Genomic DNA, 11,411 nt, shown 5'->3' on the forward strand with positions numbered 1-11,411 from the left:
AATGCAAGGTAGTCCTTTGGTCTCATTGTTTGTTTCCATGTTGTGCGGGACCTTCTTTCTGTACTTTTACGGGGAAGCCTCTTGGCATCCGACTTTGTAAAGGGGATTGCAGATATCCCACTCTTGCAAAGGGCTTCCTTTGCAGCTCTGTCTGCGCATTCACTTCCGGGGATGTTGCGGTGAGACGGTAGCCATTGGAGTGATGTATTATGTCCTAAGGCTTCGGCTTCGCTGTGCGCCATCATGATGTTGTAGACAGTACGGTCTTGTGGGTCCTGCTTTTGGATGGAGTAGAGGGCCGCTCTGGAGTCGGAGCACACTACCCATGTCCCGGCTTGGGATTTGCTGATGTGGCGTAGAGATTTCAAAATTGCATGTAGCTCTGCTGTTGTGGATGTTGTCTTGTGAGATAACATGTACGCTTTTGTTGTGCCGTCGGTTATAAAAGCACCTGATGATCTGCTTTTAGATGTGGATCCGTCGGTATACACCTGCATTGCCATCGGGTAGTTTTCTTCAAAATGTGCCATGACTAGTGCTGTTAGAGCTACTGTTTCTTTTTTCTTGTCAATCCCTGGTGCTTCGGTGCAGATCTTGGGTAGCAGTAGCAGCCAGGGGGCCGTGTTCCTATAGTGTCTTTTTGCACGATGCCTAGATGCGATGGAAGGACGTTGTCCATGTATCGGATGGCCTTGTAGATGCTACATTTCGTGCGTTGCTCTATCTTGTCGATGAGGGGGTGCCCGTAGTGTTTTGTGAGGAGACGGATAAGGTGGCGCTCAGTTTCTTGTTTGCGAAGGGTCTGGATGGGAGGTTCTCTTCCTTCGGCAAGTACTATATCCGTTCTGACAGTTCTAGGAAGTCCCAGGCAGATGCGTAGAATGCGACTTAGGATACGTTGCAATCCTGAGACGGAGAGAGATTCTGAAGACAAGGGATGCTGTAGGCTATTGTTTGCCTGGTGAGGCCATGGTGCATTGCTTGAAGAGCCCTGTTGTTACCCCATTGGTATGCGCCAAGAACTTTCATTATGTTGGTGTAGGTTCTCAGGGATTTTCCAGGTGTTTAACTTGGTCACCCCATGCTGTATTCGTGTTGATGGTGACTCCCAGGCATTTGTGCTTGGTGACCCGCCTTATTTCGGTTGTCACCACTGTCAAGCCAAGTAGTCAGTTTGTTCTAGTACGCATCTAGCATCTGTCTCGAGGAGGAGGAAGCAAAAAAGGTTATGTCATCAGCGTAAGTGGCGGCCGGCTATTATTACGGTCAATATTTCTGTATCCATAGGAAGTGAGCTCACCAAAAAATTTGAGAGCAATGGGGATAACGCAGAACGCTGGGGCATGCCTCTGCACTGATGAGGGAGCGGTGAGGAAGCGAAACGGCCATCCGAGTAACGTTTCTAAAATGCAACATCTGCTGCACCAACATTGAACTAGAAGCATTGCAGTAACATTCCATTTGTGCATGAAACGTTGCCGCAACATTTGAACATACCGTCAAAAACAAAGTGATAAATGACGGTTGAACATCACGCGAAGTTCTGAAAGTTTCGTTATCATTGTTTATTTGTGGGAATCACAGATGGAACAAGATGGTGCAAACATTGTGTTACTGAAACACTCAAGTAACCCGGCAATGGTGCATGCAAAAAGTGCAACACTGCAGAAATATGCTTGTTTCTATGTTGCTGAAATATTTCAGAAGTTGCCTAGGGGCAGACATGTACGTATCTTGAGTATTGTATTTGAAATACAGTAATTTAAATACTTTTTTCAGTATTTTGTATCTTGCTAATTACTTTTCAAGAAACGTATCTTGTAATCTAATTTAAATAGTATTTTCTACTCAGTATTTCAAGTACTTTCATTATTCTGGCTCATAGTCTCGTGAGGATTTTTTTCCGAGTGCCCTGACGTTTCCCTTCTCCTCCTCCTACCGATGACAGGTCAGGGTAGGGCAGTCAAGAGATTACCTCACAATTTTTGTTCTCTCTGCGTGTACGGAGTAGCAGGACGCATGTTAATCCTCCTGGATGTTCTATACTCATGTGTGGAATGGGATGCCCTACAACCCTTCTGTGACCCAGAAGCAAGGCGGGACTTGTACCTCTGGCCGGTTTCCATGCAAGAAGTGGCTCTCAGGTCGACGGTCTAACCGCTTCTGGAATTCGGTGAATTCCTGACCTGCTTTTGGGATATGCCATTGACCTGATTGCTGACCTCCCTCAGCTGTGAAAGACCATATAGGGAGACGATTTCTAAGGGTTGTTTTCAGTCACTGTTGGCTGCGCGCATGATCACATCTCAGGATGGAGCCCCACACGAAGGCTGCGCCTTTACTTCCTTGGCCTTATCTGAGGCCATATTTCGAATGCGTTGCCGAAACAGAGAATAACGGCTATAAACGCTATCGTGGTGTCTGTTCTTTATGCCGAGTACGAAAGTATCTTGTGAGCATCTTAATTACTTTTTCAAGTATTTAGTATTTTACTCTAAATACTTTTATTCGTAAGTAATTTGTACTGTATTTCAAATACTTTTTTGCGGTGTTTTGTACATGTCTGCCTAGGGGTAACATCCTTATTACACATTGTAACTGCGACGTTTCATCAATGTATCATGTGTAATATATTGCTCTCGCAACAGAATCACAATGTTAGCTGTACGCATCCTTTGAAATACAGCATATAAATTGATACAATGATAGCGGTTGCAACGTTAACATTACCTTGTTGATGCAGAGTTTTGTGAGCAATGCTACTGCAGAATTCCATTAAGGTTTCTTGCTATACACCACATCAGCAATCTAACTGCGACACTTCGTCAGTGTAGCACACGCATCATTGCTTCGGCAACACAATCACACAGCTAGCTCTACGCATCTTTTGAAATACAGTAAAAGCATTGAAATAAAGTTATTGCACCAACGTTGAATTTACGTTGCTGATTAAGCAGTTTAGAAGAAACGAAATTGCAACATATCATTGACATTGCTTGCCTCAACAATATAAAAGCCGCATTATCTCAGTGTAACATATTCAACATTGCTTCAGTAAAATCATCGCAATGTTAGTTTTACGCGATCTTTGAAACGTAGCACGAACATTGACACAAATATATTGCTGCAACCATGAATGCGGGCATGAAACATCACTGCAACACTTCAACGTTCCGGTAACATTGATGCGACACATTTGCAACATCTTGTGCTGTCTGGGTGTACCAACCTGTAACCTGTACGAGCCTGTAATATGTTTGACGCTGTCATATGCTTTGGCTATGTCGAGCGTCACCAGGAACGTAAATTTCTCGTAGATGAGTCGGATCTGTCTCTGAAGGTTTGTATGAGCCATCCAGATAGAGCAGTCGGAAGGCAATCCGATTTCACTATATCGTTAAGAATACCAGAAGATTTCATGCGTAAACCGCAATATTTGATTTATTTCAGCATCATATCAGAGTGGCGGCTTCCCAACTCAGCTTTCCACAAGTTTTGAAAAAAAAAAAAAGAGAAAAAAGAAAAGGACCGAAGGAACGGTAACGTAACAAGAAAATATCTGGAGACGCTCGCTGACAAACTCACAAAGCATGGGTGTGAATCGGAGAGGAAAGAAATGAAGGAACAATCAGCATCAAATTGGAAACCAAGAAGCAACAACAACAAATATTGAGAAAAATATTTCCAGGAGCAGTTGGCATTTGCTGGAGAACAGATACATATACAACTGCGCGGCTACGCATGGAGACCATCCTTCGCCCGGGAAGCAACTTAAGAAGTGAGGGTGTGTAGATTTATTTATTTTGGGCAGAAATAGTAGGCTTCTAGATGTCACTGCCCAACCTAATTAGAATGCTACTGTATTACTGACTGTTTTTAAATTAACTTATTGTTTAATTGAGACGATATAGTCGCCGTCACAAATTAATGTGATCCCACATGTTGCGGAAGAAAAGGTATACAAAACGATGAAGGTATAAACGTAATAGAGAAGTACTTTATTATGCGGCACCGTAATATTTAGCAGGCAATATATTGCAAGAAATGTTGAAAAATCAGTCCACATGAATTTTCAAAGTGGGCAAATGAAGTTGCATCAGTGCAAAGTTGGAATTCTCTAAAGCAGTGACGTGGCTAAGATGGGATCACTATTCAGGAAGGGAGAAATACGTAAGCAATTTGCAACAAATATCAATATCGTTCAGTGAGACTATAAGGACTATAATGCGTTCAAGGCTCCTCCAGGAATGAATGCACGGGGTATAGAGGGTGAGGATGAAGGTGACATTTCCTCTTCACAATGTGATGATGATGTGTTGGAGTTTAATACCACAAGAGCATCTAATATATCAATATACGCGTATGCCATTCAATTCAGACTAGCCACTACTTTTCTATTGTGAGAGGAAGAGATTAGGGCTTCGCTGCTCTAACCTAACCTAATAACCTCACTAGAATAACCCAGGCAAACGCTAACTTCATCTAAAAATCAATCAATCAATCATCTAACCCGATATGGGGCATCACCCAACATGGCCGCTGCCGCCTCCCTGCTACTACCGCTGGAAGAAGTGCCGTTGCCGTAGTTTAGCCAAAATTTTGAAATGAACTTCACTAACCTTGGACACAAGTTCGGAGATGAAATGTTCGCCCTTTTCTACTACACTGTCGACCGGCTGCTTTGTTGAGTAGGCATAGAAGGGATGATGCACATTAGCAGCCGCAGTTAAATGCTGCCGTAGCAGGTAAATATGTCGACTTGTCCGTGCGACACATCTCCCTGTTGGGTAGGTACCGACCGAAACTGCTGAAATCGCCACGTCTGACCCCAAGATTTGATGTTTTATATTATAGAGGTACTGGGATTCCAATGATCTGGTGCGCTTTTCAACATCGCTGCTTCGAAAAAAAAAAAAAAAGAGCAGAAGAAAAATTAACAGAAAAAAGGAAGCGGAAGAAATGCCATGTACGCTGCCTACGCTACGAAAGAAATGCATTGGAGCAATGTCTTGTACGCCTGAGAAACCGCAAAAATTTACGAAAGCACACTGTGCTCCGCGTCCAACAACACGCAACAAAATGCGAACGACGCTGACCATACGGCGTGGTATACAGCAGGGGATGTGCAGTAGTTAACTACTTGTAGTTAAACTACTCCATGATAGTTGAAAAGTAGTTAGAAACTACTTGCAACAATGGTAGTTACAACTAGCAGTTAAACTTATTTTTTCATTTTGTAGAATCGGCCATGACCCGAAACCCACCATTAGGAATAAACCGTTTAAGAATAAGACATTCAATATAAAAACCGCTTAAGAATACACGGTAAAAATAAATCTCCAAAAATATACTGCTTAATATCTCCGCTTAGCGATCACCGCTTAAGAATCCACCATGAAAACTAAACTGTTTCAAAATCCCCCCATCAGGCAGCATGGAGGCGGACTAATTGCTTTCTGGGTCGGGTTAGATCAGGTTATGTTAGGTTAGTTTAGTTTAGTTTCGGTTAGTTTGGGATAGGTTAGGCTAGTTTGGCCTTGTAAGGTTAGTTTATGTCCATGAGAGAACTGACGCTCTGAGGCTGGAACAATGTAGTCTTTTTCATCAACTTTCATCTTTCATAGTTTATGGCCCTCGCTTGCAGTTCACCATGCTTTGGGCGGTGCGGGCATAAGACTGAAAGCCGGTTTCACCTCGCTTTTTAAAGATATATTTTTAAGCGTAGGTTCTTGACGATTTATTATTAACGGTGAATAGGTGCGCAGTTTGTTTTTATAGTGGATTTATTTATGCGTGTATTCTGGACGTTTTATTTCTAACGGTGGATACTTACGCGTTTATTCTTGTGCGTTTATTTTTAACGGTTTCAAATAGACTACACCCTGACTGTATGAGTGCTTGACATATCACTACCAGTCAGACCTGTGCGTAACGTGTTACTAGTAATTGCTCTACTTGTAATCACCCAGTAAACCACAAACGTCTATTAGACATACCACAAACATCCACACATCTAAGATATTTGGGATGCCTAGTGGGTATCCAGATATGTCCATATTATATTCCATGGATGTTCCATGGACCGTCGGAAGCTCGTTCATAACTATATAAATACATGTCCTCTTGATGTACCTGCTGGACATTTGTCACGTCCAGTGGACGTGTTTGTGAGGCATTGCGACGTGTAATATACGTCTAATCGATGTTCCTACCGGATTAACATACGATAATATTATAGACGTACGTTTACGAAACGTTGTTTCGACTATCAATTCAATAGTAATTTTTACGTATAGTGCTAGAAGAAAGCGAATCTATCTTGCGAGAACGTGAGAAACTGGAGAACAAGTAAAGGAAAGTTTTTCCATTTGGTCGCGTCCTGCTCTCTGCAAAGTATATACGTAGCACTTCTTCCACCAACACAGGAAACCTGTCAGTTTGACTGTTCCACTCAGTAGGTAACCTCATCATTAGAGAGCGGACTTTAAGGCACTTAAAAGACGCGTTTTAGGCTCCTAAAAAGGCACTAAAAATGTCCCAAGAAGGCGTGAATTTTCTCGGAATTGGCACTATCGATATTGCACCACCGGCACTACGAGCGATGCCGCGCGCATTGGTTGCTTTACGGTAACATGCCACTCTATCGTGTGCACTTCGGTGGCAATTGCTGCTCAGGAAAAGTATGCTCCAATTATAAATATCGATGTGATTCTTCGGTTGTACTGCAAAGATTCCATATAGAGTCACAAGAGAAATAGGAAGGAAAGTATTATGGAGATTTCGGCGTCCAGAAAGCCGCTCTGATCGCATGGCACTCTTTCTTTTGGAAAGCACCGTGCACGCATCTTCTTATTGAAAGCGTGAAGACAGTAGAAAACGAGCACCAGTTCAACGTGTTCCGGGGTAAAATTCTGTCTACGAATTGTCCTACATGCCTAAAACGGCCTCGCGACGTCGACCGATTTGACGATGCATGCCGGTACCAGCACGGGTACTCGTGAGGGATATCGCCGGGAGAAGGAGGAGCCTTACTACCAGAGCTGTAAAGTAACTCATTAACGGTAATTGAGTTACTGTAAGTAACTAATTATTGTAACCAAATACTTACTGAAACATGTATCCGTAACTGTAACTTAATTACTTTTGCGAGAAACTTGTACACTTAGGGAAGTTGCTTCTTAGATCGAGTTTCCATGTGTGCGTTAGGTCCTGGCGTGGAACGTGATTCCAATGATAACCTTAAAAATGTCCTGGTGTTAAGAAAAAAATTATCAGCATTATCAACGCGACTGCCAAGCACGTTGTAGGTCGTTCCAGAAGCTTGTTTTCAATAAGTATTACGTATGATACACTGTATGTCAAAGTGTTACATATGGTCACCTTGAAAATGAGTAGCTGGAAATAACTGAAAAGTAACTCAATAACATTTCACGAGTAACTGACTAACTGAAGTGCATTTCTGTCTAGGTAACTTTTCCTGTAATTTCGTTACCTTTAGAGTCATGTAACTGTCAGTTAATTACACTTTGTGAGTAGTAGTAGTTGCCCAGGTCACCACTAAGCACAGCTGTAAGGGCAGACGTGGTGTTGCACCGTGTACAAGGAATACAGGCGAAACACTTGCATTCTGTGACGTAGCGCGGCAAAGCGTGTCCTCGTTTTTCGTTGCAAGAACTATTAAATGAACACGAAACAGCAAGTAAGTATTTAGGCACCTATCGGCGTCCGTTTTTAAAAAAGGCACTAATCGAAAAAAAAGGCAAAAAAGGCATTACCATTAGGGTACTAATGGGTCCCCTTCGTCCTGATTCGTGCTTAGAACATCAAAAGGCATCATCTGTACGACTCTCAACGAAAACGCATATGCCTGAAAATCCGCTCTCTGCTCATTATAGACAATAGCCTGAATTACAAACACAATATTTGTCAGGAAGGAATATCAGAAATGTTAGCGGGCAGTTTGAACCATTGCAGACGTACATATTAATTGCAGAAACACATCGTCGTCACCGTTACAAACGTTTTCAGCCCTCACTACACCTAACAAACATCCCGCAACTTTTGTATTTTAGTATATGTTCCATCCAGTACGCCAGTAGAGGCTAGTGAGATATGCCTAAGCCGTGTCGGGTGGGGTACGGCCACGGGTACAGCCACGGCTACGGCATTTGCGCTGTTCATGCACACAAAATAGCAGAAAAAGTAGATTTGCAATCCGGTCTATATACTGTAGTATGTTAATCCCGTAGGAACATCGATGGGACGTATATTAGACGTCGCAATGCCTCACAAACACGTCCAGTGGATGTGACAAATGTCCAGCAGGTACATCCAGAGGACATGCATTTATACAGTTATGGACGAGCTTCCGACGATCCATGGAACATCTATGGAATGTAACGTGGACATACCTGGATATCTACTAGACATCCCAAACGTTTACTCTGTACCATCCTCTGGATGTCCATTAGACGTTTTTGGTTTACTGGGCAATTACCTTTTTTAGTAATTTTTCGAGTAATCAGTTAATTTACTGTCAATGTAATTTTTCAAGTAATCAATTACTTTTGGGAGTAATCGACTACTCAGTAATTGATTATTTTTCCGGCAGAGATTAACTGATTACAGGCAATTACAGAGATTACAGGCAATCTTTGCACATGTTTCCCAGCAGAGGCGCTGAGCTCCTGGAGCGGGAGGATTATATGTCAAAGGGTCCTTCCTGTCAAATGTCAAAGATCAAATTATATGTCAAAGATCCTTCTGCACCTTTGGATCCTTCAGCTCGTTGGAACCTTCCTCACAGTCGATTATATGTCGAAGTGTCTAACGTGCTGAAGCATCAAACGAGTCGAAGGATCCACGGTTGCGCATTACGATTAACACCGCTTCCGAAATGAGTAAGTAGATTAAATGTCCCCTGCGCAAACTGCCCAGAGGTTTTTCTTGGCATTTTGGTGACTGTTTACCGTCACGAAAGCCCCTATATCTGTTATTATAAGGAGAATTACCAAACGGAGTCTATTGTGGCGAACTTCCTGAAAAGAGGATGTGCGTGTCGCGCCGTGCATTATTTCCTCTCACCATCTCGATGTTGACTCGGTCACTAAACTTAGTTTTTCAAAACTTTCCCTATTTTCTTATGTGCATTTGTGGTGTCAGCGTAGTCGGAGACCAAAAGTGAGTAGGGAGCATACGTGCATTTATTTACACAAAAAGAATAACCTGAGTAGAGATTGCAATAAATATGGGACGGCAAAATTCCTATAATGATATACTTCATTGTGTTTGTCCGCATTGTTTCTGTGTCCCTCGTCTCGGGGTTTCTTCAGTATGACCCACGGCCCAGATATCTTACAACGCCGCCGAATGCCGCATGGTAGCTCTCCAGCCAGGATCCAAACATCGCCATTTCCGAGGCCAGCTGCGTGTTCCTCCACAGTACTTCCTGAGACGCAGCAGACTTGTAGCACGCAGTACAGCGATGACGACTCACTGAAGGGTCCCTTGGGTGCTTGGACTGAGTGAAAATTCGAGCACTGCATTTGCCCACCTCCTGCTACGGTATTGGATAATATCGTGGGTCCTGTTGTGGGAGGTCAGGTAAATTGAGGCACCGTAGATAGACTCCGTCATCAGCCGGACGCATCCGCTGTGCTCGGTCACCACAGCCCAGAAGACACACCACGTTGGATCCTCCGTTTCGCATTGGGTCCTTCTTCCCGTTGGGGTCTTGTTCACATTGGATCCTCCGTCTCGCATACACTCTAAGAAAAAAGGTTGAAAACGGGTAGAAGCGCAACAGTTCTCCCCGACCTATTTTCCTTCTACTGACTGCAGGTTGAAGTTGTGCTGTTTCTGCCCTTTTACTCAACCCTCTCCCCCTAACGGTAGAACCACTGTGGTAATCTTATCACTACTAGGGTTCAAGTAAATCTTTCTTTTTGTGTGTTTCATAGCAGGGTCGCTAATGGAAGTGTAAATGGAGTCTCTCAAGCGACGACAATAGTTGAGGTTTACTAATCCAGCGCACAAAAGGAGCTGGTCCAGCTTAGAGGTCACTGTTCAAGAGATTAGCCAGAGCGACCAAACCCAGGGTGTCTGCGCTTGCGCTGAACCGCTGATTGTGTAAAAGGGGTCAGTACAGAGACGAACGCTCAAAGTGACAGACTTTCGGTTTGCACGTAGACATTGCTGCACCGAAGGCCATGCGTGCGGCCTAATGGCTATGCTGAGTCGGGTATTCGCATATCCGTGGTGGAAGGTGTTTTCGGTTCAGCTGCAATGATATGAACATAAGCAACGTGGAGTTAGGACAGATTCAGGTGAGTAATTTTGATATTCAAGGTTTTTCTTCCCGAGCGTCTTATATGCAGTGATCAAATGTGTTTTGCGCTTTGCGTGTTCGGGTTGATCAACATGTCGTCTGCCACCTTTTTAACATGTTAGGAAACTGTAATATCACGAAATGCGTTTGTGTAATACACGCAGGTCACCATGACAACTTTAGCACGGCACCTTATCAGCGCCCACCGGATGTGATTACAGGATACACTTCGAAAATGAAGAAACGGGGCCATAACATACGGTGAGCCACTGTTTGATGGGAGAAAGCACTCATCGCTCGAGTCTTGTTTTTTCGGATGTGCTCTGTGTTATTTATTTATTTATTTATTTTTTGCTTGGCTTTTGTGCACTGCCGGGATAGCCATCTTTTTGTGTGCTTATTTCTGAGGGAATCACACATGTAAACGTATTTCTGAGGAGTGAAGCCGTCGATCTTATTTATCGTTTATCTTAAATGCTCTATTAATGCCATTTACATTTCAGTTGAATTCATCCGTCCTGCCACGTATTCCTCCGGGCAGATTTTACACACCGAGCGAAGATTCGTGTGTATTTAAAGTGACACAGTAGCGTGAAACGTCAAGCCCTCGGAAGTTATCCCGATGCCCTTGTTATGGTGAATGCATGTGGAATTTATATGCAAGACAGTCCACGCAAGTGTTGTGCAGTCTGACGGATGCAACAATGGAGTCGTCTGTGTTGTGTCGTGTTTTCTTTCGTGTCTCCGTGCTCAGGCTTCTTCAATATGGATGTACCTTTCGCATTGGTAAGCGCAAGTGCACGATTCCAATTGTGACGTGGTAATAAAATGCTGTGACCACTAAGAGTTGTCTATATATTCTATCTCATCCACACAAATACTGTACGTCAAGTTCTTCTCAAAAGGGACAGACGTCCTTCATGAAAGGCGGAGTAAATATTTCCCTACAAGGTCTAAATGCTCCGTTATTACGGGTAGAGATATGCCACCGGTAGGCACAGCACCAATAATAGCAGCCATTCTTACCATTTCGGGTAAAAAAATTATCTTCCAATAAGGGAGAACAGTTCTATTCACGGTAGAA

This window comes from Ornithodoros turicata, chromosome 2 (assembly GCF_037126465.1).
Source record: "Ornithodoros turicata isolate Travis chromosome 2, ASM3712646v1, whole genome shotgun sequence".
Taxonomy (NCBI): Eukaryota; Metazoa; Arthropoda; class Arachnida; order Ixodida; family Argasidae; genus Ornithodoros; species Ornithodoros turicata.